Source organism: Ranitomeya imitator, chromosome 6, assembly GCF_032444005.1.
Source record: "Ranitomeya imitator isolate aRanImi1 chromosome 6, aRanImi1.pri, whole genome shotgun sequence".
In the NCBI taxonomy this organism is placed as follows: Eukaryota; Metazoa; Chordata; class Amphibia; order Anura; family Dendrobatidae; genus Ranitomeya; species Ranitomeya imitator.
The window spans coordinates 349,969,311-349,989,385 of NC_091287.1; the positions used below are offsets into that span (position 1 = coordinate 349,969,311).

The 20,075-nt window shown below is 42.6% G+C and overlaps 1 protein-coding gene and 1 non-coding gene across 2 annotated transcripts in view; both read right to left on the minus strand.

Moving 5' to 3' along the window:
• GALR1 (galanin receptor 1) overlaps positions 1 to 20,075 on the minus strand; it is a 704,137-nt gene that overhangs the window by 132,034 nt on the left and 552,028 nt on the right. The window lies entirely within an intron of this gene.
• LOC138643935 (5S ribosomal RNA) lies at positions 10,089 to 10,207 on the minus strand. The gene has a single exon (XR_011314443.1). It is a non-coding gene; the product is annotated as a 5S ribosomal RNA (ribosomal RNA).

Below are 20,075 nucleotides of genomic sequence, written 5' to 3' on the forward strand. Positions count from 1 at the left end.
CTTGTGCATCCAGTTCCTTTACTTTCTTCCCCAACTCTTCAAAGTCCTTGCAGATTGTCGGTAGGTCCTTCCTTGCCGTGTCATTGGTGCCAACATGTATCAGAAGAAATGGGTGGACGTCCTTGGAGCTGAAGAGCTTTGGTATCCTATCGGTCACATCCTTGATCATCGCACCTGGAAGGCAGCATACTTCTCTTGCAGTTATGTCCGGTCTGCAGATGGCTGCTTCTGTGCCTCTCAGTAGTGAGTCTCCCACCACCACCACTCTTTGTTGCTTCTTGGCTGTACTTTTTGCTGTCACTTGTTGCTGTGTGCCCTTTTCTTTTTTGCTTGCTGGTATTGCTTCATTCTTAGGTGTGCCATCTTCATCCTCTACAAAGATTTGATATCGGTTCTTCAGTTGTGTGGTTGGTGATTTCTCCATGGTCTTCTTGCTTCTTTTGGTCACATGCTTCCACTCATCTGCTTTTGGAGGTTCTCTGACACTTTTTGCACCTTCTGTGACCAGTAGAGATGCTTCTGTTCTGTCTAGAAAGTCTTCATTCTCTTTGATGAGTTTCAAAGTTGCTATTCTGTGGTAGGAGGCAGTGCTCAACTGTGTCGAAAGCAGAGGACAGGTCTAGAAGGAGGAGTACAGAGTATTGTCCAGTAGCTTTGGCGGTAAGTAGGTCGTTAGTGATTTTGGTCAGGGCAGTCTCAGTTGAGTGATGGGGGCGGAAACCAGATTGTAGATTGTCGTACAACAAGTTAGATGAGAGGTGGGAGGAGAGTTCAGCATGGACGTGCTGCTCCAGGAGTTTGGAAGCAAATGGGAGCAGCGATATTGGGCGATAGCTGGACATAGCAGTTGGATCGAGGGTTGGCTTTTTAAGGATAGGCGTGATTGTGGCATGTTTGAACGCAGAGGGGAAGGTGCCAGAAGTTAGTGATAGGTTGAAGAGGTGGGTTAGGGATGGGATAAGTGTGGTGGTGAGGTTGGGGAGGAGGTGGGATGGGATGGGGTCGAGCGTACAGGTGGTGAGGTTGTATTTTAGAGGAGACAATTAAGTCCCCCTTCAGTGATGTTGGATAGGGAGGTTATGGGGTTTGGGCATTGGTCTGGTATACAAAGGGGTTGTGGTGGTTGAACAATAAAGTCTTGCCTTGTCTGGTCGATCTTATTTTTAAAGTGTGTGGCAAAGTCCTCAGCAGAGATGAGGGAGGTTGGAGGGGGCAGTGGGAGGCGGAGGAGGGAGTTAAATGTTTTGAATAACTGTTTGGGGTTGTGGGATAGGGAAGATACGAGGGTTGTGAAGTAGGCCTGTTTAGCAGAGGTGAGTGCAGATTTAAAAGCGAGTGTTGCTTGTTTGAATACAGTGAAGTCGTCTTGCGAGTGTGTTCTCTTCCAACGCCGCTCCGCAACCCTGGACACTTGCCTTAGCTTTTTGGTGGTGTTATTATGCCAAGGTTGTCTATTGATACGACATAATATTACAGGTCCTTCTCAAAAAATTAGCATATAGTGTTAAATTTCATTATTTACCATAATGTTATGATTACAATTAAACTTTCATATATTATAGATTCATTATCCACCAACTGAAATTTGTCAGGTCTTTTATTGTTTTAATACTGATGATTTTGGCATACAACTCCTGATAACCCAAAAAACCTGTCTCAATAAATTAGCATATCAAGAAAAGGTTCTCTAAACGACCTATTACCCTAATCTTCTGAATCAACTAATTAACTCTAAACACATGCAAAAGATACCTGAGGCTTTTATAAACTCCCTGCCTGGTTCATTGCTCAAAACCCCATCATGGGTAAGACTAGCGACCTGACAGATGTCAAGAAGGCCATCATTGACACCCTCAAGCAAGAGGGTAAGACCCAGAAAGAAATTTCTCAACAAATAGGCTGTTCCCAGAGTGCTGTATCAAGGCACCTCAATGGTAAGTCTGTTGGAAGGAAACAATGTGGCAGAAAACGCTGTACAACGAGAAGAGGAGACCGGACCCTGAGGAAGATTGTGGAGAAGGACCGATTCCAGACCTTGGGGAACCTGAGGAAGCAGTGGACTGAGTCTGGTGTGGAAACATCCAGAGCCACCGTGCACAGGCGTGTGCAGGAAATGGGCTACAGGTGCCGCATTCCCCAGGTTAAGCCACTTTTGAACCATAAACAGCGGCAGAGGCGCCTGACCTGGGCTACAGAGAAGCAGCACTGGACTGTTGCTAAGTGGTCCCAAGTACTTTTTTCTGATGAAAGCAAATTTTGCATGTCATTCGGAAATCAAGGTGCCAGAGTCTGGAGGAAGACTGGGGAGAAGGAAATGCCAAAATGCCTGAAGTCCAGTGTCAAGTACCCACAGTCAGTGATGGTGTGGGGTGCCATGTCAGTTGCTGGTGTTGGTCCACTGTGTTTCATCAAGGGCAGGGTCAATGCAGCTAGCTATCAGGAGATTTTGGAGCACTTCATGCTTCCATCGGCTGAAATGCTTTATGGAGATGAAGATTTCATTTTTCAGCACGACCTGGCACCTGCTCACAGTGCCAAAACCACTGGTAAATGGTTTACTGACCATGGTATTACTGTGCTCAATTGGCCTGCCAACTCTCCTGACCTGAACCCCATAGAGAATCTGTGGGATATTGTGAAGAGAAAGTTGAGAGACGCAAGACCCAACACTCTGGATGAGCCTAAGGCCGCTATTGAAGCATACTGGGCCTCCATAACATCTCAGCAGTGTCACAGGCTGATTGCTTCCATGCCACGCCGCATTGAAGCAGTCATTTCTGCCAAAGGATTCCCGACCAAGTATTGAGTGCATAACTGAACATTATTATTTGTTGGTTTTTTTGTTTGTTATTAAAAAACACTTTTATTTGATTGGATGGGTGAAATATGCTAATTTATTGAGACAGGTTTTTTGGGTTATCAGGAGTTGTATGCCAAAATCATCAGTATTAAAACAATAAAAGACCTGACAAATTTCAGTTGCTGGATAATGAATCTATAATATATGAAAGTTTAATTGTAATCATTACATTATGGTAAATAATGAAATTTAACACTATATACTAATTTTTTGAGAAGGACCTGTATATTAATAATAATAATATTGATATTATAGTTGCAATTCAGTAGTGGAACATGGTCTCTCTCAGTCTCCACGCATTCAGACCTGCAGGGTGGCAGGTATTCAGGCAAAACATTCAGTATGCTTCACGGGTCATTAAACGTCTCTTGAAATCTCCCCCTCTTGTTGATAGTTTAAGTTTCTCAATGCCGACGACTCGCAGAGATGCCGTGCTCCTCTGATGACAGGTAATAAAGTGCTTAGATGCAAATGACGTAGATCGATTATCATTAACAGAAGTAATAATATCTGTAATATGTTCAGAAATGCGAGTTTTGAGCATTCTTGTGGTGCATCCTATATAACTCAAATTACATTCTATACATTTAATCATGTAAATTACATTTTTACTACTACAATTAATGAACTGTTGTATTTTATATTGTTGTTTATCTTCAATGTCGTAGAAAAAATGTGCAGTGTTAGAATGGGCACACGTCCTGCATCTAGAAGCACCACAGCAATAAAAACCACTGGAATGTAACCAGGTGTACAATGGGTTAACTGAGTTGAAAAAACTTGGAGAAAGAGTATCTGAAAGAGTGGTGGCTTTTTTTGCTACTACCTGACACCCTGCGACAAAATGGTAGAAAGTGTCTCATCTTCATACAGAATGGGAATATTTTAAAGAATCAATGATTTAATATTGTTGTATTGAGGGCTATATTGAATAGAGCAAATCACTTTTTGATTCTCAGTATTGCTACTATTTTTTTCTTTTGGTCTTATCATATCACATTGTTTTTTCTTTTGAACAATTTTCCTAGCCCTATTTAGCTACCAATTAGGATACCCCCTCTTTTTTAACTTTTCACAACATGTATCTATCTCTTGTCTTAAAGCCACAGCATCACTACAATTTCTGGTGATTCTATTTAATTCACCTACTGGTATTGACTTAATAGTGTGACTTGGGTGGCTACTAGAAGCATGTAAAATGCTGTTACCAGATAGAGGTTTGTAATATGTAGAAGTGGTGATGGTCTCATCAACAGTGCCACATAGTGCAAGATCCAAAAATGCAATCATATGGGGATCAGTACTGCATGTAAAACGAAGATTGAGCGCATTTGAATTAAAGTAGCTCAGAAGCTCTGGTATGGCAGATACATTACCACTCCAGATAAGGAGCGTATCATCTATGTATCTGCCATACCAGAACACATCAGACAGAAGAGGGTTGTCATCAGAATACAAAAACAGTTCCTCCCAGTAGGACATAACCAAATTGGCTATCGAAGGTGAGTGCTTACCGCCCATAGAAACTCCCTTACATTGAAGATAAAACTGTCGGTCAAAAGAAAAATAGTTATGATTCATCAGAAAAATTCAGCTTGCATTATAAAATTACATAGATCATTAGTGTAATTACTGTATATATTTTCTGCTATATGATTTAGTCTTAACGCTATCACCATTAAGAATAAGTACCCACTATTCCTGAGATCTGATCTTTTTGATAGGCTACGGGGAGCAAGGGTATTTACTAAATTAGATCTGCGGGGTGCTTACAACCTGATTCGCATCTCTGAGAAAGACGAATGGAAGATGGCTTTTAACACCAGGGATGGGCGCTAGGGTTGAGCGAAACGGGTCGGCCATTTTCAGAAGTCGCCGACTTTTGGCAAAGTCGGGTTTCATGAAACCCGACCCCTGTGTGGGGTCGGCCAAGAGGTCGGCGATCTTCTGAATCTGGTATCGGAATTCCGATACCGAGTTCCGATATGTTTGCAATATCAGAAATCGGTATCGGAATCCATATTTAAGTGTAAAATAAAGAATTAAAATAAAAAATATTGCTATACTCACCCTCTGACGTGCCCTGGTACTAACCGGCAGCCTTCCTTCCTTAGAATCAGCGCGTGAAGGGCCTTAGATGACGTCGCGGCTTGTGATTGGTCACGTGACCGCCCATGTGACCGCTCGCGTGACCAATCACAAGCCGCGGCGTCATCTAAGGCCCTTCACGCGCTGATTCTAAGGAAGGAAGGCTGCCGGTTAGTACCAGGGCGCGTCAGAGGGTGAGTATAGGAATATTTTTTATTTTAATTCTTTATTTTACACTTAAATATGGATCCCAGGGCCTGAAGGAGAGTTTCCTCTCCTTCAGACTCTGGGAACCATTAGAAACCCAATGCACTGCATTGGGTTTCGTGTTTCGGCCGACCCCGACCCCGACTTTTTAATAGGATTGGCCGATTTCACTCGACCCGACTTTTGAAAAAGTCGGGTTTCGTGAAACTCGACCCGATCCTATAAAAGTAAAAGTCGCTCAACCCTAATGGGCGCTATGAATATCTGGTGATGCCCTTCGGGCTCTATCATGCCCCAGCCGTTTTCCAAGACTTTGTAAATGACATCTTCTGGGATACGTTTTCCACCTCGGTCGTAGTTTATCTGGATGATATTTTCATCTACTCTCCAGATATAGACTCCCACCGGAGAGATGTTGGCCATATCATCTCTGCCCAGGGATTGGCTATGGATCCTGCCAAGCTACAGGCTGCGATGGACTGGCAGGAACCCCATTCTCTCAAAGCGGTGCAGCGCTTTATGGGGTTCATTAATTTCTATCGCCAGTTCATTCCCCACTTCTCAACTTTGGTAGCTCCCTTGGTTGCCCTCACCAAGAGCAAATCCCAAGATGTGGTTGGAGGAGGTCTCCAAGGCCTTTCTCTCCATTAAGTCACACTTCGCTAGCGCTCCCATCCTACATCGCCCGATGTAGATAAGCCATTTATTATGGAGGTGGATGCCTCCTCCGTTGGTGCTGGAGCAGTCCTCTTCCAAAAGGATGCTCAAGGTCGGAAGCATCCTTGCTTCTTCTCCTCTAAGACCTTTCCACCAGCGGAGAAGAATTATTCCATCAGGGACAGGGAGTTGCTAGATATGAAGTTGGCTTTCTCAGAGTGGAGACATCTTCAGGAGGGAGCTCGCTTTCCCTTCCAGGTGTTCACAGACCACAAGAACTTGGTGTATTTACAGACAGCCCAGCGGCTAAATTCTCATCAGGCTAGATGGTCCCTGTTCTTCTACCGGTTCCATTTCCCCCTCCATTTTCTTTCCAGGGAGAAGAACGTTTGTGCCGACGCTCTCTCTCGCTCTGTAGTGTCATCAGAGGAGGAGGAGCCTTGGCCTATTGTTCCTTCTGAGAGCCTGAGAACTGTGGCTCCGGTTTTGCTAGAGTCTGTGCCCCCAGGTAAGACTTTCGTTCCATCTAATTTGGGACCAGAGGTTCTCTCTTGGGCTCACTCATCCAGGGTGGGTGGACATTTTGGGACCAAGAGGACATCTGAGCTCTTGGCAAGGATGTACTGGTGGCTGCATATGGCCCGTGATGTCGGGGACTATATTTGGGCGTGTGTCTCCTGCGCCAAGAATCGGTCTCCTCGGCAATGGCCTGCTGGGCAATTTTCCCCCCTGCCGGTGGCAGACAGGCCCTGGGAGATGGTCGGGATGGACTTAGTGGTAGGCGTACCCAAGTCTCGTAGCTGTACAGTTATCTGGGTAGTCATTGACCATTTTTCTAAAAAGGTGCACTTGGTTCCGCTTCCACAGTTACCTTCTGCATGGGCTTTAGCGGCGTTATTCGTCAAACATGTTTTCCGTCTACATGGCATGCCTGACAAAATTGTCAGTGACCGTTGTCCTCAGTTTGCGTCTCGGTTCTGGAGAGAACTCTGTTGTTTACTCAGCATTGAGCTGAATCTCTCTTCTGCATACCATCCTGAGACGAATGGGTTGGTAGAGAGGGCCAACCAGACTCTGGTCACATACTTATGACATTTTGTCTCCACCAGACAGGATGACTGGGCATCTTTGCTACCTTGGGCGGAAATTGCTTTGAACAACGCCGGAGCCGAGTCTACTGGGCAGACTCCTTTTCTCCTTAATTACAGCCAGCATCCGTTTGTTCCTGTGCCCATGCCTGTGTCATCCACCGAGTCTAGGGTGGCAGACTGGGCGGTGGAGGCACGTGACATTTGGGACCACACACAGGATGCCATCCAGGCCTCCAAGGAGAGAATGAGGGTTTCTGCTGATGTACACCGGTGCCCCGCTCCCACCTTTGCTCCTGGTGACTTAGTGTGGCTCTCTGCCCATAACATCAGGCTGCGAGTTGAGTCCACTAAGTTTGTGCCTTGCTACATAGGCATTTTCAAGGTTCTGGAACAGGTCAACCCTGTGTTCTACCATTTGGCTATTCCTCCGTGCCTTGGTATCACCGACAACTTCCACGTTTCTCTCTTAAAGCTCGTCTATGTGTCACGGTTTTCCGAGTCATCTGCCGGGACATCGGGTTCATCCACAGATGAGTTTGAGGTGAATGCTATCTTGGGGTGCAATGAGATACATGGTAAGAAATATTATCTGGTGGACTGGAAGGGTCACGGCCCAGAGGACAGAACCTGGGAACCTGTTGAGCACATTTGGGCTCCGCTGCTCATTGCAGCCTTTGAGCGTAGCAAGGCCCAAGGAGGGGGGCCCTAGGAGTGGGGTAATGATAGGAGTCGAGTTCTCGCTGCTGCACAGGGGGAATATTGAGACATGTCTGCTGCAGTCTCCCATTCTACATCAGCCGCAGTGGAGCCTGCTCAGTGGAGACATCGGTCCCAGCATCTCACTCAGTCTGATACTGTGCAAAGGGTTACTGCTGCCTTACCAGGCTCTGCTGTTGTAGCCTGCACTGGTCAGCGGCGAGAAGGCTTTTCTGGGACTAAGTACTGCTTTGCACACACTGAGCATGCCCAGGGTAAGACCTCTCATTGGAGGTCAGGGGTCACATGCTCAGGTACTGCAGCAGCTATCATTGGTCTTATAGGAAGGCCTTGAAGTTGCTCAGGTACTGTAGCAACTTCCATTGGTTCCCCAGGAAGGTCCTGAAGCTGCTGCAGCTATAAAAGGTGTGCATGCCCGCACGGCCATGCCCTAGTGTCACCTCATGTCATGAGCTTGTTATTTGTGGATGTGCCTGTATGTGTGTATTCAGGGACCCGGCTGAAATAAGCCCCAAGGATACCTGCACCTCCAGTGAGGAGTGTTTGTGTGCTTTTCTGGGTGCTTGACCACTGACTGCCATCAGCTCAGCAGTTAACTGTGTTCCCCTGTGACTACCATCCCCAGAAAATTGATGGTACTATTGCTGATGTTAAGTGTAAATTCTAGGTCATACTGATTGATGTTAAGGTTTGTAATAAATTTGCTTAGGTCAGTTTGAGAGCCTTCCCATATGAATAGAATATCATCTATGAAACAGCGCCATATCATTAGGCCCGGGTGCAACGGGCCTCCAATTTGGATGTGGGACTCCTCCCATTTGGCGACATATATGTTCGCATAACTTGGCATGAACCGGAGGTTTTATGGGACAACCCCTCTCACGCCACTTTAAAGAAAAACATAGACAATCGCTCAAAGACTTCCATTTTTGTGTAATTCAAGTGGTACACCAATACTGGAGGGGAGGAGATTTTATTAAACAAATGTCCAGAAGGGAGTCTGAATGGATTTTTATGCTAGACAGCTTGGTCCCCAACAGTCTTAATTGTGAATTGGAGCTATATGCCTTTTAATTTCACCCATAACAAGGAGGACCGCTGCATCCTATATATTTTAATATATTATAGCATAGAGCAACATATATTGACATCACTATGATAGTCTTATGATAACTTTCTGAGAAGGGTGACAAAGTACAGGTGTAAATATCTTGGCACATACACAAGTACAAGCACCCCCTTCTACTCAATGCTGCAATTTGGTTTAGACAACTTTTAAAACAAGCAAATGATACGTATCTTATATGATAAGGGACTTCAATTGAACTCAATTGAAACTAAGTCTTATTTTTGTCCTTTTTAGTAAGTTTCATTTTTTAATTATTATTTTTAACCGTAATTTAATAAAACTATATTTTAAATGCACCAACACATAATTAACTTAACATCCACTTTAGATATGGGCGGTATATTGAATAATCTTGCTCGCAGCAGCGCTAAACAGGCGATTTGGTATATATAAGGTTAACAATAACAGGCGGGAATAATGACCAATTGCAAGATATAAGCAGAATCGCCTTCAGGGGGCCGTAACCCTGATAAAGGAGTGCGATTCACTCCGAAACGTGTTGGTTGTTTCTGATCCCTTTGAGATTCTTTAGACCAGTGACGTTACAGTTGTTTGTACGGCCGAGCAGCATCGGCCATCTTTTTTTCCTCTCGTGCAACCAGGGACGTCACCGGCTCGAGACGTCTCTGGCTCTGCACGCTACGGCACTTCCCCTCTGCCTAACGTTGAAATCCTTGCGCGATACAGGAGTTGCGCATACCGGCTCAGCTCTGCACTGATTAACAACTAGCAGCCGCTCATCCAGCGAATCACAGGGCATCTTCACACAGCACTTATCTCTCATTTACCGGATTTTATTACTTCTAGTAAAGGTATCTGGACTACAGAGATATGTTAATGTGCAGCCATTAACTGAATTAATATATGATATAGTTAAATACACTGATATATCAACCTCTGCGTGTGACTAAGTCCATGATAAAGTATATCTACGCGCACCCATTTACAGCTACCCAGGCCATCATTTTCATTTAGATCTCTTAAGTGCGCGGTATTTTTTATAAGTTATAAGGGTTAAAAATTGACCAGCGATTTTTCATTTTTTAAACAAATTTTACAAAACCATTTTTTTAGGCACCACCTCACATTTGAAGTTACTTTCAGGGGTCTATATGAAAGAAAATACTGAAAAATATACTAGTAACATATTAACATAGTTAGTAAGGCCGAAAAAAGACATTTGTCCATCCAGTTCAGCCTATATTCCATCATAATAAATCCCCAAATCTACGTCCTTCTACAGAACCTAATAATTGTATTATACAATATTGTTCTACTCCAGGAAGACTTCCAGGCCTCTCTTGAACCCCTCGACTATAGTAACATAGTTAGTAAGGAAAGCCTACAGCACCTGGTATTCCCAGGCGGTCTCCCATCCAAGTACTAACCAGGCCTGACCCTGCTTAGCTTCCGAGATCAGACAAGATCGGGCATGTTCAGGGTGGTGTGGCCGTAGGCACTGAAAAAAATATATACTGAAATAATTTGCGGTTGCCATGTTGCGTTTGGAGAGCGCCTGAAGTGCCTAAACAGTGGAAACCCCAACAAATGACACCATTTTGGAAACTAGACCCCTTAGGGAACTTATCTAGATGTGTATTAAGCACCTTGAACCCACAAGACTTGTGGAAATAAAAAAAAAAAAAATTTTTCCCAAATAAATCTTTTTAGCTCCATATTTTGCATTTTCATAAGGGTAAAAGGTGAAATTGCTCCCTACAATTTGTTGTGCAATTACTCCTGACCACGCCAATACCCCATATGTGGGGGAATACTACTGTTTGGGAGCAGGGCTTGGAAGGGAAGGAGCACGATTTGACTTTTGGAATGCAAAATTGGCTGGAAGCGAGAGCGTACGCCATGTTGCATTTGGAGAGCCCCTGACCTGCCTAAACAGTGGAAACCCCCAACAAGTAACTCCATTTTGGAAACTAGGCCACTCAAGGAATTTATCTAGGTGTCCACTGAGCACATTGAATCTCCAGGGGCTTCACAGAGTTTTATGACATTGAGTCATCAAAATAAAAAAAATAAAAATTACCACAAAAATGCTGTTTTAGACCCCACTTTTCATTTTTCACAAGGGTAGCAAGTAGCAAGAAAATATGGACCCCAAAGTTTGAGTGAAATTTTTCCTGAGTATGCTAATACCCAGCATGTGGTGGAAAACTACTGTCTGGGAGCACGGCAGGGCATGAAAGGGAAGGAACGCCATAGTACAGTGCAGGTTTCGCTGCATTGGTTTGAGGGGGCCATGTCACATTGGCAGAGCCCCTGCGGTGCCAGAACAGCAGAAACCCCCATAAGTGACCCCATTTTACCAACTAAACTTCTCAATGAGTTCATCTAGGGGTGCATTGATCATATTGACACCACAAGTGTGTCACAAAGTTAGATACCATTGGGCAGTGAAGAAAAAATAATTACATTTTTACCACAAAAATAGTTTTAGCCTCAGAATTTACATTTTCACACTGGGAAATATGTAAAAATGGTGCCAAAATGTGTTACACAATTTCTTCTGAACTTGGCAATACCCCATATGTGGTTGTACAATACTGCTTAGCCACACAGTAGGGTTGAGCGAAACGAGTCGGCCATTTTCAGAAGTCGCCGACTTTTGGCAAAGTCGGGTTTCATGAAACCCAACCCGACCCCTGTGTGGGGTCGGACATGAGGTCGGCGATCTTCTGAATCTGGTATCGGAATTCCGATACCGAGTTCCGATATGTTTGCAATATCGGAAATTGGTATCGGAATCCATATTTAAGTGTAAAATAAAGAATTAAAATAAAAAATATTGCTATACTCACCCTCTGACGCGCCCTGGTACTAACCGGCAGCCTTCCTTCCTTAGAATCAGCGCGTGAAGGACCTTATATGATGTCGCGGCTTGTGATTGGAAGCGACCACCCATGTGACCAGTCACGCGACCAATCACAAGCCGCGATGTCACCGAAGGTCATTCAAGCGCTGATTCTTAGGAAGGAAGGCTGCCGGAAAGAAGCAGGGCGCGTCCGATGGTGAGTATATACCTATAGTATATAGTATATACTATATACTATATAGTATAGTATATAGTATTAGGTATATAGTATTAACCTAATAGGAATATACTCACCCTCGGACGCGCCCTGTTTCTTTCCGGCAGCCTTCCTTCCTAAGAATCAGCGCTTGAATGACCTTCGGTGACGTCGCGGCTTGTGATTGGTCGCGTGAGCGGTCACATGGGCGGTCGCGCGACCAATCACAAGCCGCGACGTCATCTAAGGTTCTTCATGCGCTGATTCTAAGGAAGGAAGGCTGCCGGTTAGTACCAGGGTGCGTCAGAGGGTGAGTATAGCAATATTTTTTATTTTAATTCTTTATTTTACACTTAAATATGGATCCCAGGGCCTGAAGGAGAGTTTCCTCTCCTTCAGACCCTGGGAACCATAGTATCCCATTGCACTGCATTGGGTTTCGTGTTTCGGCCGACCCCGACCCCGACTTTTCTATAGGATCGGACGATTTCACTCGACCCGACTTTTGAGAAAGTCGGGTTTCGTGAAACCCGACCCGATCCTATAAAAGTAAAAGTCGCTCAACCCTACCACACAGCACTACTCTGGAGGGACGGGGCACTTTTTTACTCTTGGATAACAAATTATTATAGAATAGTTTCCAGACTCTATGTAAAGAGACTCTAAAAAACAGAAAAGGAGAGTCACCCCTCAAGTTACTATGGTTTAGAAATGTTATCCTTTTGGGAATTTACCTACAAGTGTAGTGAATGTTTTGACTCCATAACTGTTTTCCAGAAACAGGCAGCAGTGGATGTTGCTGAGTGAAAATTGAAAACTGCCATTGTAGTGACCGGGACACTGTAGTGACCAGTACATTGCAGTCACAAGTACGTTATGCCCAGCCCATGCTTCTGGAGGCATGCACCCATAACATAGGCTGGCTCTCATCACTACAGAAATGCCAAACATGTGTATGGTACAGTGCCTTGAGAAAGTATCCGGCCCCCTGTAACTTTTCAACCTTTTCCCACATATCATGCTTCAAACATAAAGATACCAAATGTAAATTTTTGGTGAAGAATCAACAACAAGTGGAACACAATTTTGAAGTTGAACAAAATTTATTGGTTATTTTAAATTTTTGTGGAAATTCAAAAACTGAAAAGTGGGGCGTGCAATATTATTCGTCCCCTTTACTTTCAGTGCAGGAAACTCACTCCAGAAGTTCATTGTGGATCTCTGAATGATCCAATGTTGTCCTAAATGCCTAATGATGATAAATATAATCCACCTGTGTGTAATCAAGTCTCCGTATAAATGCACCTGCTCTGCGATAGTCTCAGGGTTCTGTTTGAAGCACAGAGAGCATCATGAAGACTAAGGAACACAACAGGCAGGTCCGTGATACAGTTGTTTGTGGAGAAGTTTAAAGCCGGATTTGGATACAAAATGATTTCCAAATCTTTAAACATCCCAAGGAGCACTGTGCAAGCGATCATATTGAAATAGAAGGAGTATCATACCACTGCATATCTACCAAGACCTGGCCGTCCCTCTAAAATTTCATCTCAAACAAGGAGAAGACTGATCAGAGATGCAGCCAAGAGACCCATGATCACTCTGGATGAACTGCAGAGATCTACAGATTAGGTGGGACAGTCTGTCCATAGGACAACAATCAGTGGTACACTGCAAAAATCTGGCCTTTATGGAAGAGTGGCAAGAAAAAAGCCTCAGAGATATCCATAAAAAGTGTTGTTTAAAGTTTGCATCAAACCACCTGGTAGACACACCAAACATGTGGAAGAAGGTGCTCTGGTCAGATGAAACCAAAATTGAGCTTTTTTGCAACAACGTCAAACTATTTGTTTGGCGTAAAGAAAACACAGCTCATCACCCTGAACACACTATCCACACTGTCAAACATGGTGGTTGTAGCATCATGGTTTGGGCCTACTTTTCTCCAGCAGGAACAGGGAAGATGGTTAAAATTTATCGGAAGATGGATGGAGCTAAAGGCAGGACCATTCTGGAAGAAAACCTGTTGGAGTCTGCAAAAGACCTGAGACTGGGATGGAGATTTGTCTTCCAACAAGACAATGATCCCAAACATAAAGCAAAATCTACAATGGAATGGATCACAAATAAATGTATCTAGGTGTTAGGATGGCCAAGTCAAAGTCCAGACCTCAATCCAATCGAGAATCTGTGGAAAGAGCTGAAAACTGCTGTTCACAAACGATCTCCATCAAACCTCACTGAGCTTGAGCTGTTTGCCAAGAAAGAATGGGCAAGAATTTCAGTCTCTCGATGTACAAAACTGATAGAGACATACCCCAAGCGACTTTCAGCTGTAATCGCAGCAAAAGGTGGCACAACAAAGTATTAAGTTAAAGGGGCCAAATAATATTGCACGCCACACTTTTCAGTTTTTGAATTTCCACAAAAAATGTAAAATAACCAATAACAAACCACCATAGCTAGCAGACCCAGAGGTCATCACATGACCTCCGGCTGCTGGGACAATGTGGGATCCCCCGTGATGTGATCAGATCTCATCATGGGGGAGGGCATAGGACAGGTGAGTATAGCAGGTGTCTCCCTCTGCTATCTTTTAAATGCCACGACAGCGGCATCTAGAAGAGAGCAAAAGGTTAACATTATTGGAACTTGATCTAATCAGGTCTCGATGATTTCATCTGTCAGAGCAACCGCTTTGCACAGGAATCACAGCGCTTGCAGGACCCACCTTTGATAAACGTCGGTGCTGCATAACGCCCAGCAAGCGCCAATGTATATCTATCGTGGACGGTCATGAAGAGGTTAAAAAAAATAGATGCAGTAGTCATACCCTACTTTGTAACCACTATTTGTTTTATTACGGTGGCTATATAGTAGGCATAAGCAATTTTATTCAAATGGAAATTAATTGTCCTCAAATTTTACAAAAATGTTGCAATCTTCATATAAAGATTTTTTTGCAATTTGCTAAGTGCAAATTTAGCAATATGGTGGCTAACTGTGGATCCCATTTTGCTGAATCATATGAGGCAAGCTGAAGGTAAAAAAAATAATATGCTCACCTAACTGCTCGCCTGTTCTACCACTCTCAGAGTCTCTCAGGACTTCTGTACCACTTATTATCCCAATTTCATCTTCCCTAGTCACGCACAGCTTTGATCAATCATTTTCGATCATCTACAGTACATCACTTTTTTTTAATGTGTCAGTACCTGTGTTTATGTATGCCTCATAAATAAATTGGCTATACTTTCACTTGATGGCTTTTAAATCAGTTGCACCATACATTTTAATGTCATTGGGACTGTTACTATACAGTGATTGGAACTTGCATTAGGCTATCTTCACAATTTTGCATTTTATGACCTCAGCAACCTCATGAACAAACTTGATTTCTTTTTTTCTGAATTTTTTGAAAACTGCAGCATGTTAACTCTTTTAGCGTTTTTGCATTGTTTTTTTCACCCATAGAAACCAATGAATAAGTGCAAAAAAAGCAGTAAAAATGCAGCACAAAATCTTGTCATTAGTTTTTGCAGTGTTTTTAATGATAAAAAAACTACATGTCCTGCAATTAAACCTATGTCTACAGAGTAGTTTTAGTGGGACCCCAATGTTCGGGGATAGTACTTGAATTAAGAACAAAAGCCAAACATGAGTTAAACTCCCTTTTTATCCAATTTTTTTTTTATAAATTTAGCAGTAAAACAGAGAACAGAAAATATTAAATGAGAGAATCACAAGTCCAAGTAAAATTTCAAGTTAAGGGCTCACAAATATATTGAGTTCTTTTGAAAGTGCAGGAAGAAGAAGCCAAATGCTGGTAGTTTAAGAACAAAGTCAAATGTTCATATGCCCAGGAATAAAGCCATATTTATTATTTATTACTGGATATTTATAACTCTGAAGCAGATTATGAAGCCTTATAAGTATAGGCCTTTTTTCCAGACAAGATGAATAATGTTGGCATATAACACCGATGATACAGTCTGTATGAAATATTTGACTTACTGTTTAAACTTGTGACACTAGTCTCTTGACACATTGTACATTTATTTATAACCTTCCTAAGAATTGTGTTAGTTTATTTTTTTTTAGTTTTACTTCCCACCACATGACAAATTTTACAAAGGTTTTTGGATACATAAAAAAAAAAACTGTTTCATGCTCTGCTCATATCTGTGTTGTACATCCATTACACAAATGATATGATGACCCCGTTAGTCATTATACGGGCCTTCATTTGTTTTAATATGTCTCTAATTGAGGATATACATTGCTAAGTCACCAACAATCTTACAGACTGTGCAGGGCAGAGGTATATGGTGAAAGAAGCTACCGATACAATTGGAAGAGTTCTTTTTTTGACAAATTGTGTTTGCATTTATATATATAGCAAAATATAAGTAAACTGTCTAAACCGTAAGTTAAAAAAAGCGTGGAGAAAAAGAAATTGCTTATGTTTCCATATCAGCCAGACATTTCCATATAATATAACAAAAAATTCCATAGCAATATATATATTTATATATTTTTCCCAAATCTGAAATCTTTCTCCTGTACTGTCCTGTAATTTTATGATATTGAATTATTTTTCAAACTTTGTTTCTCCATCCAGGGGTTTAAAAACACTGCATGATTAAATCCTTTTCTACAGTTAAGAGCTTATAAATTAATCTTTTCCCTCCACAGGCCATAGCTAATATTGTGATCTCTATATGTACGTTCCCACAGTGAGTTTTTGACTTTGCGCAGTGTCTTAAAATTACAAAATGGATGGGATTTATAGAAATCTTATGCCCACTGGGCTTCTTATTAACGCAGTGTAATCTGACCTGCGGTGCAAGTTTCAAATCTGCAACATGTCAATTTCTCTTCAGTGTATGCTGGGTTTTCTGTGTGGAATTTCCTAATAGATTTGCACGAGGTGTGGAAATTTTGCAGGTAAAAACACGTGATTTAAAGCACGTAATCCACATCCAATATATCAAAACAGTTTTTCCCAAAGTCAAATACCAGGAATTATCAAAAGCAAAGCAACTTTATTTTAAAATATGACACATTATTATTATTTTATTATTATTATGCATTTTTATAGTGCCACTAGCTGAAGAGCCCGGCATTGCCTGGGCATAGTAAATATCTGTGGTTAGTTATAGCACCTCATGTCTCTTATTTTATCATCATGCCTCTCATTTTCTCCCTTACACCTCTCATTTTCTCCCTTACACCACTCATTTTCCCCCTCACTCCTCTTATTTTCCCCCTCACTCCTCTCATTCCCCCCTAACACTTGTCATTTTGACCTCACATCTGTCATTATCCGATCACTCCACTATTTTCCCTCACTCCTCTCATTTTGCACTTACACCTTTTCATTTTCACCTCACACCCCTCATTTTCACCTCAGTATATACATGTTTGTCATCTCCCTTATATATAGTAAACACCTGTATGTCTTCTCTTGTATATAGTAGATACCTGTATCCTCCTGTATATTGTATATACCCATGTGTCATCTCCTCCTGTATATATTATATACCTGTATGTCATCTCTTCTGTATATACTATATACCTGTATGTCATCTCCTCCTATATATAGTATATACATGTATGTCATCTCCTGTATATAGTATATACATGTATCTCATCTCCTCCTGTATATAGTATATACGTGTGTCATCTCCTCCTGTATATAGTATGTACCTGTAAGTCATCTCCTACTGTATATAGTATATACCTGTGTATTATCTGCTCCTGTATATAGTATATATTTGTATGTCATTTCCTCCTGTATATAGTATATACCTGTATGTCATCTCCTCCTGTATATAGTATATACCTGTGTGTCATGTCCTCCTATATATAGTATATACCTGTATGTCATCTCCTCCTGTATATAGTATATACCTGTGTGTCATCTCCCCTGTATATAGTATATATGTGTGTCATCTCCTCCTGTATATAGTATATACCTGTGTGTCATCTCCTTCTGTATATAGTATATACCTGTGTGTCATCTCTGTTGTGAATTCTGTGGCTGAGTTCACTTCTGTGGTCACAAGTGGTATTGCAGTCTCTGGGCTTCCTCCCTCAGGTGTTTTGGTGAGCTCGTTGGCTGCCTTGCTATTTAGCTCCACCTGAGTCTGTCTTCATTGCTCCTTGTCAATGTTCCAGTGTTGGATCTGAGCTACTGCATCTTTCCTTGGGCCTGCTGCGCTGCTAGATAAGTGCTTCTAGTTTGTTTTCTGTTTTTTCTGTCCAGCTTGCTATTAACTTTTGCTGGAAGCTCTGAGAAGCAAAGGGGTGCACCGCCGTGCTGTTAGTTCGGCACGGTGGGTCTTTTTGCCCCTTTGCGTGGTTTTCGTTTTAGGGTTTTTTGTAGACTGCATAGTTCTCTTTGCTATCCTCGCTCTGTCTAGAATATCGGGCCTCACTTTGCTGAATCTATTTCATTCCTACGTTTGTCTTTTCATCTTGCTAACAGTCATTATATGTGGGGGGCTGCCTATTCCTTTGGGGTATTTCTCTGAGGTAAGTCAGGCTTGTATTTCTATCTTCAGGCTAGTCAGCTCCTCAGGCAGTGCCGAGTTGCATAGGTAGTGATAGGCGCAATCCACTGCTGCTTCCAGTTGTGTGAGGATAGATCAGGTACTGCAGTCTACAGAGATTCCACGTCTCAGAGCTCGTCCTATTGTTTTGGGTTATTGCCAGATCTCTGTATGTGCGCTGATTACTGCACGCTGTGTTGCCTGATTGCCAGCCACAACAGTACAAGGAGCCACACCAATGATTTCCAATAGAGGGAAAAAAGAAATCCTGACATCATTTTTTTTTCTTAGCTCTGTCTTCAGTCTTTTTTTTCCCCTAGACATTAGAGTGCTTCAGGACACAGCTGTGGACATGGATATTCAGGCTCTGTGCTCCTCAATGGATAATCTCGTTGTAAATGTACAAAAGATTCAAGATACTATTGATCAGAAATCGATGCTAGAACCAAGAATTCCGATTCCTGATTTGTTTTTTGGTGACAGAACTAAGTTCCTGAGCTTCAGAAATAATTGTAAGCTATTTTTGGCCTTGAAACCTCATTCTTCTGGTAATCCTATTCAACAGGTTTTGATTATTATTTCTTTTTTGCGCGGCGACCCACAGGACTGGGCGTTTTCTCTTGCACCAGGAGATTCTGCATTGAGTAATGTTGATGCATTTTTCCAGGCGCTGGGATTGCTTTACGATGAGCCTAATTCAGTGGATCAAGCTGAGAAAAATCTGCTGGCTTTATGCCAGGGTCAGGATGATGTAGAAGTATATTGTCAGAAATTTAGAAAATGGTCAGTACTCACTCTGTGGAATGAATCTGCACTAGCGGCTTTGTTCAGAAAGGGTCTCTCTGAAGCTCTTAAGGATGTAATGGTGGGATTTCCTATGCCTGCTGGTTTGAATGAGTCTATGTCCTTGGCCATTCAGATCGGTCGTCGCTTGCGCGAGCGTAAATCTGTGCACCATCTGGCGGTATTGTCTGAGAGTAAGCCTGAGCCTATGCAGTGCGACAGGACTATGACTAAAGTAGAACGGCACGAACACAGACGTCTGAACAGACTGTGTTTCTATTGTGGTGATTCTACTCATGCTATTTCTAATTGTCCTAAACGCACTAGGCGGTTCGATAGCTCTGCCGTTATTGGTACTGTACAGTCCAAATTCCTTTTGTCCATTACCTTAATGTGCTCTTTGTCATCATATTCTGTCATGGCGTTTGTGGATTCAGGCGCTGCCCTGAATCTGATGGATTTGGATTATGCTAAACGTTGTGGATTTTTCTTGGAGCCCTTGCGGTGTCCTATTCCGTTGAGAGGAATTGATGCTACACCTCTGGCCAAGAATAAGCCTCAGTACTGGGCCCAGCTGACCATGTGCATGGCTCCTGCACATCAGGAAGTTATTCTCTTTTTGGTACTGCATAATTTGCATGATGTGGTCGTGTTGGGGTTGCCATGGCTACAAACCCATAATCCAGTATTGGATTGGAACTCTATGTCGGTAACCAGCTGGGGTTGTCAGGGAGTACATGGTGATGTTCCATTTTTGTCTATTTCGTCATCCATTCCTTCTGACATCCCAGAGTTCTTGACGGACTTTCAGGATGTATTTGAAGAGTCCAAGTCTGATGCCCTTCCTCCGCATAGGAATTGTGATTGTGCTATCGATTTGATTCCTGGTAGTAAATTCCCTAAGGGTCGTTTATTTAATTTGTCCGTACCTGAACACACCGCTATGCGCAGTTATGTGAAGGAGTC